Source organism: Poecilia mexicana, unplaced genomic scaffold, assembly GCF_051168715.1.
Source record: "Poecilia mexicana isolate PSO_F unplaced genomic scaffold, ASM5116871v1 scaffold_20, whole genome shotgun sequence".
Taxonomy (NCBI): Eukaryota; Metazoa; Chordata; class Actinopteri; order Cyprinodontiformes; family Poeciliidae; genus Poecilia; species Poecilia mexicana.
In genome coordinates, this window is record NW_028263389.1 from 2873008 (window position 1) to 2893870 (window position 20863).

Genomic DNA, 20863 nt, shown 5'->3' on the forward strand with positions numbered 1-20863 from the left:
GTAGACCTTCTCATTCTGACCTTACATGCTGTTTTCTAGGACCAGTTTGGAAATGGTTTCCATGAGCCAGTAGGTGATGACGCCTCAGTTTAAGCCTCACTATCAGTCCATGCAAAGCTGCTCCACCAAGACTCTTTTGGCTGTTTGAGTCTTTAGTTTCCTCTTGTATCCAGGACAGTTGATGGATTTGTTTAGCATTCCTCGTTAGTGGCCACGCATGGCTGGTTGCTGATGATAGCACCCAGAGGGTATCACAGCACAGAGAAGGTTATGCTGAGTTCAGGAGCCTGGAATATTTCCTGGGTTTATTCCAGCTGCCTCAGATTTGCTTCCAAGGCATCAGGCGACATCATGGTGGGACTGACAGACTTTGGAGGAGTGTGACCCAGCATTGCCACTGCATCACTGAACACTTAGCTTGGACACTGGGTGTGAGCAATAGGAATGTTTCATTCATAAAGAAATAGGTGAGACTAACTCTGGAAAATGTCAACAAACATTCATCATGTCTGTTTCTCTCCCTTTGTGTCTCTGCTATTTTCCCTTTTACCTTCCTAACTTCTCTTCCTTTCATTTTGTTTTTCTCACAAATTCTGTCACTTTCAGCATCTTTATTTACATCTCTAACCCAACCCACTAAGCTTGTGCCTCACCTCCCTTGCAGTCATCTTCTCAGGCCTCTGGTCTGTCTCTTCACCTTCTGCTTGTCTCACTGCTGTGTCTCCTGGAGTATTTTGGACTCAGTCTGAACTGCTTCTTTATTTAGTTAGATGTTAACCATTAGCCACTGACATATAGAAATCTCGAGGGACACTAAAAACCTTCCTCATACCACCTCCTCTCAGCCCTTAAGACACTACGTTCAAGAAAAATACTAAAAATGTAATGGGCACATGTGTGAATCCTCTCCTGAGACCTCGTGCAGACTCTCCATATTACACAGGACTAGAGTCTGAATATATCACTATTGAACTCTAGTCCTGTCTCTCTGTCGCTCTACCTGTTTGGGGAGCCAGCTTCTCCATCAGCGAAAGCTGCTTATAGTCTCAGAGCAGAAGATTCAGCTTGACTTCAGGTCAGATGGTGTCTCCTCCTACTACTGATCTGCTGCACTCACTTCCCTCCTCTGAGACCCTTCTCCTGTCTCTATGAGGTCAGCAGGTCCTACATCTCATCTTTATATGTTCATTGTTTTCTTCTCTTCACAGATCCCAAATGCCTTGAGGAAACCATTATCTGAGTGGAAAACCATCAAGTCTGAATGTGTTGTGAAAACAACCAGGATGTCACACTAATGGCGTTGGTAATGTGCAACAAAATAAAAGCTTTTTATGGTTCTTCTGATTATGATAGTTGCCAGAATTACTCTGGGTATGTTGGAATAAGGAGAAAGCTAACAATGAAAGATGCAGTAATCTGTTGGTGCACCAACGAGGCAGGAGGAGTGAAAAAGCTCTTCAGCTGTATGGGGGAAAGAAGCTATTTTGTGTCAGAAAACAAAACAATCTCTTGAGATGATGGGAATAATGGATATAAAAGCTGAAAGGATGAACTGCAGCCATGACAACCTGTGTGTGGACCAGACAACCAGACTGTCTGGTAATCAGGTCAGAGTGAAGATGACTCCACATGTGTTGCTGTGTTAGTCTCTCTCTTGAATCTGAATCAGTGATGTTTGGAGGAGCGCTGGGATTGGTTGGTATCTCATGTTGGAGGGGTGCTGGGATTGGTTGGAACCTGATGCTGGAAGAGTGCTATGATTGGTTGAAACTTGATGTTGGAGTAGTTCTGGGATTGGTTGGAAACTGCTGAGTTTATTGGGTTGTAAGGAAAGACAAGCTCTTAGGAATACAGAAAATATAATTGTCAGGTTGGAAGAGCCATTTATGACCAAGTGTTCCTTGCTCATGTCTTGAGATGTTGCTTCAATATTTCCACATCATGTATTCAGTACAGTGCCCCAGTCCCTCCTGTAAAAAGATAGCCCCACAACATGATGCTCTAAACCAGTTCCTGTTTAACATTTGCAGAAAAACTCAGTTTGATGTGACTGATGTTAGCAGCCTCTCTGGTTCCTCTGCAAAGAGCAACAATAAGACGTGACGATGAAACAGGAGCCATCATTGTGGCCCGGATCATGAGAGGAGGAGCAGCAGACAGAAGCGGTCAGTTCTAGCTCTTCTTCTTCTTGCTCTTTCCACGTTTGTCAGCAGGTCAGAGGTGTGAAATATCCTGACTGTGCAGCAGAGAAGCGATGTATTCAGGAAGGACCTTTGTGCCATAGATTAAATCAATCCACTCTTTAAAAGTGAACACAGATGACAAAGCTCTGCTGTTTGTCCACATGTTTCACATTTGCGTGTGTGTGTGTGTGTGTGCGTGTGTGTGTGTGTGTTCACTGCGTCCAGCCTGTGTGTGTCGACTCTGCCAGAGTCAAGCCAAAGGCAAATTTCCACACATGTCCTCAATAACATCATGATTCCTTTCCAGGCCCACTGATCACCGTCACTGTAAACATTAATCTGCCGTTCTGCACACAACCTCCGGCTCCGAACACGCTGCACTTTCACACAGTAGCTCACTTGAGTTGGAAGATTAGAATAATAGACATCAGAGTGATGATAGAGATATAAGCTTGCTATGCTTATGTGTCTTGATTGATTCATGTTGGAGATGAACTGAAGATCAACATTATCGCTGTGGACGATCCATTGCTTATCTTCTGTCTTTTAGGTCCACAGGTCTAAGATAGAGAAGCTGAATCTTGGCAAAAAATGGAAAATATTCTTTGTGGAGGCAAAAGAGTTCTTATTCTTCTCCCATTCCTCAAGCCTCCAATCACTCTAAGAATCAGACAGTGCTTTATCTGTGCAATGAGTTTTTCAGACCTTTAGACCTCATGTATTGAGCTGCAGGGTCTCCTTGGAGGAAACCAGTGCTGGAGTTCCTCCAAGCAGTCTTCTCCACAGACCTCAAATGAGCTCCACTATGGGACTGAAGTTTTCCAGGGAGGAACTAGAGTGTCTCCTAAACTCTGCGCAGACACAAAATCCTCCAGCTTTTTAAAACAAGCACAAAGCATCATTCCTCATAATTAGCCTACTTCACCACTAACCAGAACCAGTTAATTACCTTCTCTACTCTTAAAGAGAAAAAGCCCCCTTTGTTCTCAGTTAGATGCAAACCACTGATTGGGACAAACTGTTCTCAGACATCCTACATCAAATGTGGACTTACAGCCACTTAAATAGCAGCTTCAGTTTAGTTTAATGGAGTAAAGTTAAAGAGGCTGGCAGCTTGATGGAATGGTCTCTGCTGAACTGTCTCTGTAAGAAGACATCAGACTGTAAGGTTGGCTGGAATTTAGCAGAAGGAGCAGCTGTCCAGTATGGATGATTCTTCCTGCTCATGTTCCCAGTTCCACATGTTAATGACTCTTTGGAGACTCAATCTGTGGTGCTCCTTATTTGACTACAGAACACTACAGTACCTGTTTCTATTGGAACCATAAACAAAGTATCAATGTTTAAGATCCTTCATATGCTTATTAGGGTAGTTTAGTGGTGTGCCATGCCAGCAGTTCATCACCCTCCCCTTCTGTGGTGCTGTTACATTATTTCTAATATCCATCAGCAGGAAACAGAGGCTGGATCTGCTTTCTGGTTTTAAGCTCCAGGCTCTTGATCATTACTCATAATGATTCACACCTTGTATGTTTAACAGAGACATTGAGGACAGAACAGACCTCTTACATGTTTTGTCATTATGGGATGAATGATTTAAGAGTCTGAATTAATCTGAATAAGAGTCACTGGTGCCAAAACCTCAGTTGATGCTCATTAAAATAACTGAGTGCTTCTACTGGATTCCAGGTAGCTCAGTGGCTGGTCAGTTTCAGGCCAAAATAAAGTGAGCAACAGTAAGAAAGGCTGTTGCTTTCCCTGCTTAGATTTGTTTTTATTACAGGCCAGGAGAGCGGAGCAGCAAAGCAACACCTTCTTCCACATATACTGAGCAGTATGGACCTGTGGTCAGGAGGGATAATTCAATGGCCAGAAACAGCCCACTGAAAGGTTTTAGACAGACACTGGTCTGCTGTTCCCTCACTGGTTCATTTTAATGACCCACTTCCTCTTAGGGGTTCTGCGATTTCTAAAGCTCCTCCTTGCTCCATGAGCAGAGGGCAGGTAGGAAATGTAATCCGCTGCAGTTCTAATCAGAGGAGCAGAAGTCTTCTATGAGGTCTTGCAGAACTTTCCTCCTGAAGTTCAGCTGACTAAATTGATTAGTTGAGATGCAGCAGTGGAAGGCAGTCCCCTGACATGACCAACAATGTTCATAATGAATTAGCATGAGATAAGTCTCTCTCTGTTTTTTTTCAGTTATTTTAAAAACAAATCCTTAGAAAACCAGAGTTGAACATGAAGCTAAAAACTTTGAACAGATGCTGAAAAAAAAAGAAAAAAGTGAGAGGAGGAGCTGGACGATGGAGCTGCAGAGCAGTATAAGGAGAGAGGAGCACAGTCAGCAGCAGACACAGGCCTGGTTCTACAGACATGGAAGGAGATGAGCCTCACTCAGGGCCTAGTTCAGGCCATCTCAATGTGCCCCAGTACCATAAACTACAAGCTAATTGGAGGAAACCTTAGAGAGCCTGAAGTTACTAACCGGAGGACAGAGGTGCTGATTGAAGAGGGGGTCTCTTCCTCTTCCTCTCCAGTCCAGGAGCTCCATCAGCTGGAATAATATTGGTGTTGGCGAGAGCTGCAGTGAGTGGGTCCATTTACACTGAACATTTGTAAGATGAAAATAATCCCTTCCCTCTCTGCTTCCATTGATTCCTTCTTTGGTTAGAAACTGACCTTTAAAGAGCCTCCAGTGCCGTTTCAGGCAGTTTTTAATCAGCTCTGTGTTAGACCAGCTAACTCTCAGCTTGACTGACCAGCCTGGCATTACCGCCTCCTGCCTTTCACTCCAGCTTCCTGCCATCAGTCCTTGGATCTCTTCCAGACTCTCTGAAAACCCTGATGACTTTCTTTGCTTTCTGACAGCGAGTCTGTTTCTGTCTGACATGCAGACCTCTCCGCTGTGTGACTGGTTGCTTTACAGTCTGATAAACATGTGGACCCACTTATCTCTCACCTTGGGGGTCTCTGAGTCTCACTCAATACATTAAAATGTTTCCCATATTTTTCTTGCTCCCTTTCTCTGCAGTAAAGAACTGAACCATTTGAAAACAAGTCCAAGTCCTGAACCCGTCATTTGCTTCAGGTTCAGATACAAGGGTCGACTGACGAGAGTAATGAACAAGAAAAGCAATGTTATTCTCCCAAGGAGAGCCCTATGGAGGCCACCCTCACGGTTCAGCCACGTCCTACATTTTCATTTCATGCTTTTAGATCTCCTCATTTTCAGTCCAACTGTTGAGTTATTAGTTACACTCTGTGCTCATAACTCAGGGCTCTTACCAGAGGTCATTGCTGTTTGTCTTCCTTCCTGGTTAGAGATCAGATCACAGCTCAGATGGTCTAATCCATACTAAGAGATCAGTTGAAATCTGAACGGTGCTGCTGTGGATCAGGCTACTTTCCATACCAAGCAGCAAGACTGGGTTTTCAGACTGAAACACAAAAGGTGAAATAGTTTCCCAGATTGCGCAGTGGAAGCATCAATGACAGCTTACAAAGTAGAAAGCTCTGGAACAACTTGGGCTCATCTTATTTCCTGCAGTCCAGCCAACGTTCGCTTCTATCAGCAGATTATAAATAACATGTGGTTGATTCTTCTTGATTCTAGCTTCATTGAAACAGTTTGGCTCAACCTTTGTTTACAACATGTCTGATTGTTGCTCGGGGCTGATGTGTCTTCAGACTTGATTGGTCCTCTAACCAGCAGCACATCCTCTTCCCTCTGCGCTTCCATCTACTTAAATGCTGCCCTCATCTCCTCCATTTGTCATCTTCTGTGGTGAATTAGCAGCAGGCATGGGAGAACAGGGGTCGTACTCCTTTCAGACCCCGGCTTCAGCTCAGTGTCTTTTGCTCCCCAAATGTCTCTCCTTGGATGTCAGGATAAATAGCTCTCTGAACTGGCCAGCTTGGCTTGCAGGATCTCAGTGTTCTCAGACAGACCGTTTCCTGCCTGATCTCCATCCTGCTCTGTTATCACATGGTGCTTCATTACAGCAGGAATGCTCATGTACAAGGCCAGGAGGCCATTAGACAATGTGAACCATTCCTGGTCAGATAGGCAGCAGATGAAAGCCTTGCACAGAATAATAAGGCAGCTCTGGGAAGGATTTAAGATATCTTTCTCATTCTCCTGTTGTCCTTATTGTTTGCTCTTTCAGCTTTGCTTCATCCTCTCTCTCCCAAATCACATCTCATCCTGTTAGAAATGTGGTTTGGCTGTTGGCTCAGCTTAAAATGTCCCATTCCAGGAGAAGGAGGAGAGCATGGGAGCAGAAACTGATGTGAGCTCTAACATGCGAAACTAGATGTTAGATAAAGGTAGAAAATTTGGTCCAAACCTCAACACCAGTCTCTGCCCCCTGGCCCGAAGGTTTGCCATCAAACTACCTTTCAGAAATCAGTCCTGACTGCCAGCTGGCAGCACTTATTTCATCCATAATGCAGCTTCTCCCTGTGATTTGGGAAGCAACAGCACTGGCCTGAAGCTGGCCTCATGCTGTGGTGGATGTTTTTATTTCTCATGATTCGACTGAATGGGACTTAGTGAAGAACAGGAAGCATCTAGAAATGTCTCCAAATGTCCTCAGAGATCAGAGCAGAAGTCACATGACCCTGCTCCAGCTGCCGTTTAGAGATCTTTAACCTGCTGTTGATGCAACTCAGGAGCATCTGGAGAAAATTCAAAGGCTACTTTAAATTATGGTGAAACATTTCACTCTATCTATTCCTATTCCATCCGTCTTGTTTTTATTTTTTTTTTTAATTTGAGTTACTCCCATGATCTCATTACAAGCATGCAGCATCATGATGGAAGATGCTAACACAACCCTTCTTACACAAGTTTCGCAGAAGGTTGTTACTATGACATTGCAACAACTGTCATGTAAGTTTGACAAAGCAAGATAAAACTTTATCTTGTATATTTTGTATATTGAGCCTTCATCAGTTTCCATCTAGCTGAGGAGACAAGTGACTTGGTTCTCTTTACAGACTCTCAACCACATCCATGTTTCTTCAACAGAAGCCTGAGAAAAATGAGAACAAGTGTCAACATTTTCTTCTTTTACAGCTGGAAACATTCTAGAGCAAGACAGAAAAACCACACAGGACCCAGCTTCGACTTAGCTCCTGTTGTAAGAAACTTCAGAACAATTCTGATTTTACACAACTCACAAAGAAGGCAGATATTTAATCTTTGTGGCATGTGTATCCTACAGTTTTCTCCCTCTCTTATGCTTTTTCCTTGGATCATCGGATCGTCTTCTTACAATGTTGCTATTGCTGTTTGTAGGCAGGATTCTCTTGGCAAATGTTCTAAATTTTATCATTTCATTTGGACATGAGTCAATCCATTCAGACTAGATCATGTTAATGTCTGTCCCTACCGTCTTGTCCAACAAAACATGAAATGTCTGTTGAAGAATGACTGTTCTGGCTCTTCAAGCGTTTCCTGCTGATTTCTTCTGGAGAGAAGCTGCAGAAACCTGAAGCCGATGTTACCCTGAACTTCATGGTTCCAGTGGGAGTTTCTTCAGCTGGACTGAAATCATAAATTCTTTGCTTGTGTCCAATATCTGTCTAAAACTGGACCCTCTTCACTCTGATTCAAAGACATGTCACCTTAGTGAACAAAATTATTAAGTTTCGTAGTTTGACTCGAAGCTTAATCAGCGAGCAGATTGTTTACATTGAGCTCAATGAGTGACCAGTGTGAGTTTTTTGGGTCTAAATCTTCAGAACCTGTCTCTTTCCCTTTCAACAGGATATCACTAACGCTCCACTCTGATTGGTCATTGTGATAATGCCAACTTTTTCTATATCAGTTCCAGTTTGATGGCTTTTTACAGGAGAAATGTAGATGAATGGGGGGATGTTTTCCACTGTGAGGGGGAGGGAAGAGGGGTTCTGGTGCTGAATGAGTAGATTACTCACAGGAGAGATGGCACAGACCATGAAAGCCACAGCTTGGCCAGAGTGGAACAAAGTCTGCCTCAGTTCAGTGTAAGACTATATCCAGGCCGCGTGCCTTCACTGCTTCTCATACACACACGAGCTTCTCCAAAAGCAGTGTTGCTGTGCTGCTGTGACTTACAGCGTGTTTCATCTGGAGCTCAGCGTTGGTCGGCAGGTCCGTCTCTTATTAAGGGACTGTTTGGAAAAGAACAAGCTGAGAAAAATGTGACTGAGCTGTTAGTCAGCAGAGAAACACAGCTGTCTGAGGATGTTGTGGAAAGTATGAGGCTGTTATTTAGTCTCTCACTTCATTTCATTTTGCTTCATTCTGTGTCGTGTATCTGACTTTATTTATTACTGACTGAAATAAAATGAAATCCTAAAAGTTAAATCAAGCCTCACTTAAGGGCAGCAAGCAGAAGAAATGAATTATTTTTCAGGTTTCAGCAACACTGAAAAAATATAATTGTCTGCTTAAATACATTATACATAAGAGTCTGACATTCAGAGGTTGTAGTGCAGCTAAATCTGGGTCATATAAAGCACAAATTCTTGCAGTCGTAAAGTGATGTAGGAACAAGTTTTAACTGTTTTCATCAATCATGCAGATTTCCTGTTCCAAACAGTGCATTCTGAAAAACAAAGTTTGACAGTAATGTTTGCAAACTTTAACAAACTGCATAAGAACAAAGTGTTTTTAAGAAACAAACTTCATCAAAGATCTGACAGGATCTGGGAGGTTTCTTCAACTGATGAACTGCTGTGGGCCATGTTTTCACCAACAGCTCGTCTAGAACAATCTTGTTAACAAGAATAACAAGAATAATCTTGTTATTCTAGACCAGAACAACAAGTAATTATTATTTTAAAATAGTATCATTTTTAAATAATACTATTAAATAACAAAATACTATTTCTGTTTTAATAAAGGCAGAGTGGAGCTAAACACAGGCTGGTGGTCCTAGTGGGTGAGTAAAGAGCCCGATGGTAATCAGTGAAATCACTGCTCACCTCTCACTCTGCTGCTGTTAGACTTGGCTCTGTAGAAACTGTTTTAATGAAACTTCTCAAACACTTCTAGATGTGTGACCTCTGGGAGTCCAGAAGCTCCAGATGGATGGGCCTCAGTCTTCCATGACCCAGGAGAAACACGCGGTCCTTAATTTAGCTCTCAGAAGGATAGACGGTGCAGAACTCGCATCAGTCAGTCCCATTAAACGCTTTCACCTCCTGGACCTCTCTCTCTGTGTCCTTTAAACCTGTCCAGATGATGGAACTGGTAGCACCTGCATGGAGCAGCAGCTGCTGCTAGGCTCCCCAAAGAGCTTCACAATGATGTGCCGAGGTCCTGAATTGAATTTAGTGGTTCCTCCTTCTGGGTTTGTGGTTGGAAGACGAGTGTTGGCAGTAAATGTTGGAACAATGAGCTGAGCCAGGTGCAGCAGTGAAGCTTTAAATCACTGTCTGGACCAACTGGAGCAGCAGGGAGCTGTCGACTTCTCCTTGTTTTCCCTTTTTAGGTTTCTGATGAGAACAAAAATGAGAAGAACTTCTCAGACAAACGGAGAAACAGCATTCCTGAAGTTTTCATTGGGAATCTCTTCAATGTTTCCATTAATCAAAGGAAAGCTCACACATCTGTTCCAGCAGCTTCGGTTGGATATTTCAGGAGGTTTTCTTTCTTTATTAAATATCTAATCTAATTGAGAGACTATTTTCCTGTCAGTATGTCCCAGCCTAACACAGAGGATTTTGAACCTGTCCCACCAGTAACATTCCTGAAAATATTTTCAGAGAACTTCCACAGGTTGGACAACAGTCTGTGGACAGAGTGAAGTGGAGAAAGAAGGACTCTGCTTTGTGTTTCTCAACCTCTCATTCATCTTTTTCTGCATCTTTCCAGACTCTGGATTTTTCTTTTTAAACTACTTCACTCTGTTTTTCTAGAAGTGACTCCATGTCTGTCAGTTTTACAGTCTAAAATATAAGATGATTTTGTCAAGTATTTGAAAGTTTTTTTATAGAAGGTTAGCCATAGGAAGAGAATGAATGTTTCTTCCTTTTGCAGCTTACACTTTGTCCTGTGCTTTGCCACTTTTCCTTTTCATCTTCGTCACCCTTAGTGCCAGTTCCTTCAGATTACACTATCTACACAAAATGTAATCTACTGGTGTATTCTTAACCCCTTTCTGTACCTCTTCTGGAAAAAAGTATTCACTACAGCCATTTACATCATCTTTGCAAAGTCTACCACCATCTGTCCTTGTGCATTCCTGTTCTGGATGCCAAACCTGCCCATCACTTCCTCATGACCTCCGTTTCCTGTTCCAGCATGTCCACTGAAATCTGTCTCAATCACCACTCTCACCTCTAGGGATATTCTGCTTCATTTAACTCACTCCAGAATTTCTCCTCCTCTTCTCATATTCTACCTGTGGGGCATAACCAATAACATTGAGCATCCCACCTTCAATTTCTAACTTCAGACTCATCAACCTACCAGGCACTCTTTTCACCTCCATAGTATTACTGACAAACTCCTTCTTTAATCTCAGAAATAACAACAAATAGTCTATGGTTTTGTCACTCAACACTTCTATGAAAAGGAGTTATTGAGTTGGTATTATTGGTTACAGCAACCTCAAAGCAGCAACCTGGTTTTCATTGCATCTCTACATTATTTTCGAACAGATTTATTTACTAGACTTAAAAGGTTTTAGAATATTCATAAAGAACATTAACCAAACTTAAGATCAGCCTGTTGCATCTGTGGAGAGCATAAAAGTGTTTGAGGAGCAGCTTCTACTTTCTAACCTCACCAGTTGTTTTGAGTGTAGATCTTCCTGTCAACTATTAAAATGTGTTTCTGCAGAGAAGTAAAGTCTGTAGGAGCTGCACACAGGACATGGCACTCAGTGCTTGACTGGGCGTCAGCCCAGAACCTTTCCCTCTCTTTAGCCCACCAGCTTTCCTGCACAGTGTTTTTGGATCAAACATCCCTCTCTCTAAAAGCTTTTTCCTAATGCCTGAAGGCGTTTGTTCATTAAGGTGAAAGCAGCGTCCAAAGCAGCCTCTAATGACAGAGCTACAGCCTGCCTCTCTGACCTGACTGGAGCTGAAGAAATGAAGTCTTTTCAAAGATGAATCCAGATGCTTATCTGGGTTTCTGTAGCTGTCAGGACACACAGCTAATGAAAATCAGCTTTACATAATACAAGCAGAGTTTGACCAAACCTCTGATAGTTTGAAAGAAATCTGACTGTTAATCAGCAAAGTTAAGTGTGGATTTCAGCCTTTCCCTCAAGGTCGACCCAATGAATTCACAGAACAGTTGGTGGATTCTAATTTGAGCTTTACCCTGAGCATCTGTGAGAGATGAATATTGACCCACTCTGAATCCACAAACAGAACCTTTGGAACACTTCATTAAAGCTTCTATTGATGAAAAGCTGCAGGCTGCTGATGTCCCTGCTGCTGTCCACTGGGTGAAGCAGCAGTGTGAGCACTGCTGTGACGTTGTCTGGTTTTGATGAGAGGAACTCAGGTCTTGGTCTGTTCTGCTTAAGCTGCATGAAACCAGCTTCATATTTGGCCTGGATGTTCTTCAGCGTACCACATTAAAGGCAGCTTCTCTAATGAGAGCAATAATAGAGTCTGACACATTTAGTGCTAAAGTGAACTGGGAGCAGAAAGGCAGAAGGAAGGAGAGAGAAACCCAGGAACACAGCTCAGAGAAAACAGCAGCACTATTGCTGGTTTTGAGTTTAGATTGGAGCATTATGACTGCGAGGTGGTTCTGTTGGACCTCTACTGTATTGGTTCTCTGGTCCCAAGACCCCATATTCCTCCTCAGGCTGAGGAAAAATAGCCTGTGTGTGGTTTTGTGTCCTGCTGGGTTGCCCGTCTGCACAACTGATAGGGATCATTAAAGAGCCCTCTTTTACCACGTTCTGCCACCTTTACGTCCTACAACATCGGTCCTGAGCCTTGTTCAAACAGCAGCGCTGCATTCCTCCCACATTCCACAACCTGAGTCCAAATGAACTCAATTTCCTGATCTGAAATCAGGAAATTGATCTTGAAATCAAGAAACATAAAATGAATAAATGTGATCAATGAGGCATGAGCACAATGAGACAGCTCCTCTGTTCCTCCAACTGTTTTTCTCCGAATGTAAAACTTCTTTCTGGCTAAGATTGATCGCTGCCTTTGCTTCAGTTTGTGCTTGTTGACTTGAGAAGGTGACCACAGAGTGTTCAGAATGCCCCATGCTCTCATTGCTCAGAAACATTCTGATTTCACTCTAGATCAGGGGTGGGCAATCCTGGTCCTCGAGGGCCAGTGTCCTGCAACTCTTAGATGTCTCCCTCGTTCAATATACTTGAATCCAACAGCTGAATCACCTCCTCAGTGCAGTCAAGTTCTCCAGAGTCCTGCTAATAACCTCATTATTTGACTCAGGCGTGTTGAAGTAGAGACATCTAAAAGTTGCAGGAGACCAGCCGTCGAGGCATGGAGTTGCCCACCCCTGCTCTAGATGCCCTACGCTCACTGAGGAAGCGGCTGTGTCAAAGAGGAGGGGCAAAAATGTGAGTTGTAAGACTGACCCTTGTGTAAAGGTTTCCAGTGATTAGAGGTCAGACTGAAAGACTGACCTCAACTCATAGGTGGAAGTGAGAGCACTGCGCAATACAAGCAATCACCTGGCTGAAACACGGTGCACTAAATAATAAAACATAATTTAGCGAGGCTTCGAGGCAGGTAATTTTCCTCGAGAAATTTTAATAATCGAAATACTCAAATCATTCAAGGAACTGCTACAGCCCTAATTGAGTGTTTTCTGTCCAACAGAAATCTTTGTTCTGGACCATCAGATTAGATGAGCAACATTTGATGCACCCCTAGTAGAAAAGCTGCAGTCTGGGTTTAAAGGAATTATTAGGACTTCTGATATTAACTGCTGTATTTGTTACATGCATGAGGCATGCTGGGCATGTCTCACTTTAGAGTCAGACACCCAAAATGTCCCTGGTATTAAAATCTGTTTGCAGTTCTGTTATCAGTTCTCACATGTGATGTTTAATTCAGCTCAGATAGTCAGATATAAACTAGATTGGCAAAAGCTTTGTCTCCGAGAGGACAGAGGTCCAGAAAGTGTCCAGTTCATCTCTGCTGATTGCTGTCAGTAGACACATGCAAGTTTTCAACCCTTACTGTTGTTTCAGATACAACCTGAAACCATTATGTTCATCTGAAAACAGAAATTTAGGAGACGGCTGCCAGCTACAAACAGATATCAGCCATCTGACACAAGGAGCATTCCATTCACCCTGCAGAACTCAAGTTAAACATTGTGATCCTGATCCATGCTTATGGATGTTCTCCAGGATTACAAAACAAATGCATTTTCTTTTATGTGCTTGGATTTCTTTTTCCTTCCACCAAGCAGAGCCCAGAACAATGTGCGGTTGACGTTGCTGCTCTGAATGAAAGGCTTCTTTACAGTGACGTTCTTGGTGTTCATGACATGAAGGAGAGTTAATCCCCTGATCCTGAAAGATCAGGCTTCCTGCTCACGTTCCCTCCAACTGTCACTCCCACCACCCATGTGCAGTGAGGCTTCCAGCTGAATGACTGAATAAATGCTCCCAAACTTGGTCATATTGCAGCTGCTAACACCACAGCTTCTGTTCCAACAGGCCTTGTGGCCACGTTACAGGAGACACATTTACTCAGACTGTGTAAAGCAGAGCTGAGTGTTTGCTGCTGCAGCCCTTGCAGGTTGTGGGTTTTATTGGTCTGTTAAAGCCTCATATATACAAGGCCTGGCATGGTCTGTATAGCTGTTTTTCAGCTATACAGAAAAACAGCTAACGTGGTCCAGTTTCAAGCATTTGGTTTTAGTGGTGTACAGTAATTATCGGCTTTGAAAATCAAGCGCTCAAACTCATGCAAGAGACCATAAAGAGTTCAAGTAGTGTCAGTATAATTGGAGAAATCAATTTTCTGACTGGAAATAAATAATTTGAAAACTATCTCATGTCAGAAAACAACTCAGTTTTCATTTTAATAATAATTTAAAATAATATAGCAATTACCCCAGAGTGCTACATGTGAACAACAGAAATATAGACATAAAAGGTCAGAATGACTTCCAACACCATGGGAATTACCAACACTGTGTAAATGCAGCCCAACCTGTCAGTAAACGGAGAACATAATATCACATAATACATAATATGCAGAGCCACCGCTACTTATCTAATGTGCATCTTTCAGATAAGTATGATTCAATCGCCAAATACATTCACACTTTGATTGACAACAACATTAATGACATGAGCATCTTCTTCTACTAATAACTTCTACTAACCAAACAGTTTGTTTGGTGTATTGATAGAATAGAATAGGAGAGAGTCTACTTCATGAATCCCCAAGTGGAAATTGCTTATTAGTTGAGAAGCTACTCCATTGAAGGTGTTAAATATGAATACAAATAACCATAAGAGATAAAGTTTGTAATATAATAGTGATCAAAGCACGTCAATATGGCTGAATACAAATAAATAAATAAATAGCATGCACAAATATGTTAATCTAAAAATAATCTATAAATGAGTGAAGAAAAAAAATTATTTCACAGACATACATTTTTATTCACGAGCCTTTCTTATTTCCATGTAAGTTATTGGTTATTATCTGTTATCAGCCTTTGGCATGAGAAAACTATCAGTTATTGGTATCGCTTTTTAAAAAAAGATTTTGTGCATCCCTAGTTTGTGTAGCAGCAGATCATACAATCTGAGTCTGACATCATCATTCCCTGTCTCTGTCTCTCTCTCTCAGACACCAGTTGGCCCAAAAAAAAAAGAAATAAGGTCCTAGCACCGCATAATCAACATTATGCTGTGAGGATATAAACAATATCTAAGTAAATCAAGACCTTTTAGAATCAGGTCTCAGTTTGTCCCATACTGATGGGATGTATTATTGTAAATTATTGATAATTGACTGTGATTATTTTCTGCTACTTGTTGCATTTTTTGACATGACATGTTTATGTTTCTGCATAAACGTATGTCAAAAGTCTAACATCGATCTCCCCAGAGTCTCCTCCAAACTCCACCAGGGGCAGAGGGCAGTTTGTTTCCACAGTTTGCTGTCAGTTGTGAGTCTCTGTAACTCAGAGTGAGCTGCTGATGATGGGGTCTGGCCCAGTGCTGTATCTGATGTCCAGACAGCGGACGCCAGGTCTCCGTCTGGGCTTCCTCCTCTGCTCGGGGCCCTTTCTCTCTGAAACTGGCCTCAGCGCTGTCGCTCTGCCTCCACATTTGTGGCTGACTAATTAAAGTGCTAGTTGTAAAGTTCAGAAGGATGATTGATGCCTTTCTGCTGCTGGAGGGGAGAAAAAAAAGACATAGTCCTGCTGCAGGGTGGACACGCAGGACATTTGTCCACAAACACACACAGTTCCATCCAGAGTTGGACATGGAGGAAGTCTGTGGTCCTGAGTGAACGCAGACAATCCCAGCATGCAGAGAGCAGGAATGGAGGGTGGTGGCGCTGTTGGAGGAGGTGTTATATTTAGGGCATGCTGCGGTGGAGGTGGAGGCATGCGATGTTTTTCACTGAGTCGGAGGGATGAGTGGCAGAGCTGTGATGTGGGCTGGACGAGTGGAAATGTCCACTGTGAAATTACAGGCAGCTCAGTGAAGGAGAGGAGATGAACTTGTTTGTGTTGTGGCTCATTGCAGCAGCAGAACGATACTCTCAGCTCCCAAATAAGAGGCCACAACAACTGTGTGCTCAGCTTGAAGAGCTTTCCCAGAGGAAATCCTCTTCTGTGTCAAAAAACCAGACGACCTCACATTTGACTCTGTTACATCAGTGAACATGTAGCGTGGAAGAGAGAAAACCTAATGCGTTCCACCAAAAATCCCTGGCTGGTTTGGTTTCAACAAAGAGCAGGTGAGTTTTAGTACAGCAGTGAAGCAGGTGTTCTCCTGAGGAATCGTTGGGTTCGACTATTAAAAGTCAATATTTGAAGAAGACACACTGCCAGCAAAGGGCTGAGAGATTTTAGCGTCCATGAGGAGGATTTTTCTTACTGCTCTGATTTTACAGCAGAAAGCCATCATAAAACCACAGAACAGACACAATGCAACAGAGAAAACTATTAGAAATACACAAAAACACTACATACAATGAGAGTTTTTGGCCTCAGGATAACCATTAGTGCTTCAACAGGGCTATGCTGTTCCATGAACTGCAAATGAATAAGTTCTGGCTGCTGTTACCTCTGACTAGGCTCAATCACTGGATCCAATAAATATACATTCCTCTCTGACTGTTTCCTCTTAATGCTGGGAAACAGACTCTTTCAATTTAGCTGTAACACTCATCTATTCTGAAGCAGAAAACCAGCAGAGATATTCTAGAGCAGCTCCTGGCCGAAGGCGGCGTCTCCAGAAACTGAGCTGGTCAGGAGTTAGAAGTTCTCACCAGCCTGTGTGTTTGTGTGTGTTCATGTGTTCTGCTCCCACTCAGTTTGAATCCTGCAGGGTTGTTTGTGTCTCTGAGTTTCTCAGCATGAACTTGTATCTTTGTGTGTTTCTAATTGTCTGTTGGGCAAAGTGGGTCTGCATAAAACCATATCTGTCCTCCAGTCTAAAGCTGGATGTTCCCAGTAAAACCAGAAGGCTAAATGAGTGCAGCCATGTTCCAGCTCTGCTGCTGCACTGAGGGGGTCAGGGTCACGGGGGTCAACCAGAAGCCACAAGGCTTCAGTCGGTTTAGTGAGCTGTGCAGTCGGTTCACAAGCTCCCATCTCCCGACACACACAATGCAGACTGACACAAATGTTCCCTTTCCTGTCTGTAAATTAGAGCTGTGTGTTTTGCTCTCTGCCTGTTTGGAGGAGATTTCTGAGGATGTCTTGTTTTCTGAGTGGAGTGGATATTCCTGTGTGTTGAATGGAAGGAAAAAATGAAAATTCCTTGAAGTTTCAGAGCATTTTCTGTGGCAGGGTTCATGTGTGAGAATCATGTCATGATAGAACAATCTCTGCACTTTTGGAAAAGTGTGTTCAAAGCAGTGTTTTTGTTTTATTCTCTGGGTTTAAGACCCATTTTACAATGCAGATACTTTTAATGTCTTCACGGAGCTAATTTTACTACCTGTTTTATTTTGTCTTCCTCTGTGGTCTTGTCTCTGCAGGACGAGGACTTCCAGGAGATGAAGGAGAGTCAGTACGGTCAGCTGTTTAAGGTTATAGTAAATGATGACTTCACTTCTAGGCTAGCAATGCTAGTATTTTGTGGCACTAGAACAGTCTTGATTAAAAGTATCATAACCTTTGCCATGTTATTTAAAAATAACTATGCCATTGTAAACAGTCAAAACTCGACAAATACAGCAGAAACTCGAGATTCAAGTTTAATTCTGTGACCAAGCTTGTAAGCCAATTTCCTTGCATTTCAAATTAATTTTCTCCATTTAAAATAATAGTTTTTATCCATTCTTTGCCCTTTAAAACTATTCCGAAGACATGCTCAATTATAAAAAATACATATTTTTTTGTTAGCAAAGAGACATGTATACTTTGCTCATGCATAATAAAAGAATAAATGCTTAAAGTGTTCTTACCTTGGGAGCAGGAGAAGGGAAGGAGGATGGTTTGCACACAGTGTAACATTTGATGCCTTGGTAGTTTGATAACTCACGCACTCATTCTTGTCTATGATCTTCTGCTTCAGTTCTTCTTTTAAGGTGTTTTTGGCGGTTGGGAAAAAACTTTGGATGTGCATTACCACCAACTGGAATTCCTGCGTCATTTCAATAAACTTCATTCTTTTCTTTGTGTGGATTAACGAGATCCACACGAAGAAGCTTCAAGACGCCAACTACCGGTGGCGTCCTGAAGCACGACTCGTAACTCAGATTTCCACTCATATTCCAGTTTATGTACCGAACGACAGCTGCTAATGCTAATATCAATGTTTTTTATTACCTTTCTTAAAAAAAAAAAAAAAAAAAAAAAAGGCAAACAGCTGAATCAACTTATGAAATTACCTTTCTTCAGGCTGAAGAGTGGTGCAGTTGGTAGAGCTGTTGCCTTGGAGCAAGAAGGTTCTGGGTTCGATTCCCAGCCCGGGGCTTTTCTGCATGGAGTTTGCATGTTCTCCCTGTGCATGTGTGGGTTCTCTGGGTACTGTGGCTTCCTTCCACAGCCCAAAAACATGACTATCAGGTTAATTGGCCTTTCCAAATTGTCCGTAGGTGTGTGTGTGCATGGTTGTGTGTCCTGTCTGTCTCTGTGTCACCCTGCGATAGACTGGCAACCCTGCCTCTTGCCCGGAACATTAGCTGGAGACGGGCACCAGCAACCCTCCTGACCCCACTAGGGACAAGGGTGTAAGAAGATGGATGGATTACCTTTCTTTTCCACAAGCCTTGTTTGTTTTTTTTCCACAAGTAGTGATTAGCCTCAACACATTTTTTACATTACCATCCTTCACTGACATAAACGCCACTGAAGTATTTTAGGGGTGCACAAAAATTATCGGCCCAATATAAAGATTTTTTTTACAGGTTTAATTGACTCTAGTGGCCTTTATTTGAGATTGGTCAGACATAAAATTGAGAATGAGAGAGGGTGAAACATTGCGGCAAAGATCATCGCATTGTCTGAATATCAAAATGTACGCTACTTTCAACTTATTGATCAAAAATACAAATACAAGACTTACAATGAGTAAGACCCAAATTATATATACAAGTTATATACCCCAGCTTTGATGAACAAAGAGTTGTCTCTCTGCGTATAGCTTTGGCTAGACTCACTTTCGTCTCAGGCTCCAGGCTACTTTAAGAGTTACAAAATAAAATACACTGAATATGATTCACTACAAAAGCAAAATAATACTCCTAGAACCGGAGTTAGTAGGGACATCACAATCTGTGAATCACCTAAACCCGTGAGACATTTTGCCAGTCTAAACTCGGCTATGACTTACAAATTATAGCAAAAAGGTGCAAAGAAACAACTTCACAGTACTATCTACTGAAAAGAGTAATTTGTAAACATCTTACTGTAGTTTGGTGTGTATCATACCATGTACAAACCTGAAGAAAAATAAAACAGGAGAGAGAAATGATGACTGTGGCACTACATTTTAACATCAAGCCCACATTTTTAACATTCTTATCAATCTGCAGTAATTACCACCACTTTTTTCCCCATTTAATCAATGTAGGTTTTATTTTACTACCTGTTGTCTTTACCTTTTTGACTCCTGTTTTATGATCAGAATTCAATTTGTACAGTCGAGAAAATCAAGGGGTTTAAATCCTTTCTGGAAATGATGTTAATCAGGCAAGTTGTATGAAATGATACATTTCTTATGAAATAAATTTTAATTTAACTCTTCTAAAGTTGTATTCACTTTTGCATCTAACAAAGCTCTTGGAGATTTGTGAGGAGGATCATTAAAAAGGATTCCTGTGGTTTAGAGATTTGTCCTACTGAGTGTCACTGGACTCTATTTCAGAGAAAAAAAATATCCCAGTTCATGTATTTTATCTTGTAAATGAGAGCACTAGAGAGCAGTAAGTCATTCAACAAATACTTTCCGTACTTTCATGTCATCCCAGCTGAATTTGAACAACTTCATCTACATTCCAACCTCAGTTAATATATTAATCCAGTTGGTTTATAGCATTGTCGCTCACTGGGACTTGATCTCCTCCGTCTCACTTAAAATGCTGAGCATTAAGCTACATATAGTGCCTGACCAGAAGCTGACAATGTTTTGGGTTAATATTTACACGATGTTAACAGGTCTCTGTGCTGTCAGAACTAGATAGATGGGATGGTAATTGACAGGAATCTGGGTGGATGTATCTGTAAAGTTGGTTTATCCTTTCTGGAGTTTTCATGTTCCCAAATGGAGGGCGCTCAGGACCGCAGTTACCAAGTCAGGAGGGTGGGGCTGAGCAGATCCTGTTCTGAGCACCTGTTCCTCATTCAGGATCATCATCTGGCGTATAGGAAGAGCTGACCCTTCATTGCTTGAGCATTGACCTGAATTTTGGAACTAGGAAATTCCAACTGGAATGCCCTCCAAAGTTGAACGTCCTGCTGGGAAACCTGGAGAAGCTCCTGAGTACTGCCATTTACGACTTGACAGACGGACTTCACGTTTCCGTGTGGCTGCTCATCGCATCAACAATAGTAATTTTATGTGGGTATTTTACAAAATGCACATAAAAAAATCTGCATCGAAAATGAATGTTACATGTAGCACATCCAACTCTAAACAGAACAAATAAGAAGAGAACAATCTAGAAATTTGCCTATGAAAGGTAAAGCTTAAAATGATGTTGATGGGCGTCGCCATCTTGACGTTCTGACGACTTAAGTAGAATGTTGTTACCCCGTGTCTGACGTCAAACCCAGTGCCAAGTCACTTCCCAGGTAACTGGAAAGCAGTACAAGTGGTAACCTAAGCCCTCTAAAGTCTTCCTCTATCATTGTGCAAACCTCCACCGCTTCCATCACCGCTTTCCATTTTCCACCAACCACAGGCCAACCAAACAGCCTGTCCTCCACCTCTGCATCTCTCAATAAGCTCAGATTCTCCAGCTCAATAATCTACTTCACATTTTCCCCGTTCACTTTGTCCTCACCACCTCAATGGCTCACCGTTCCAAACTTTCAG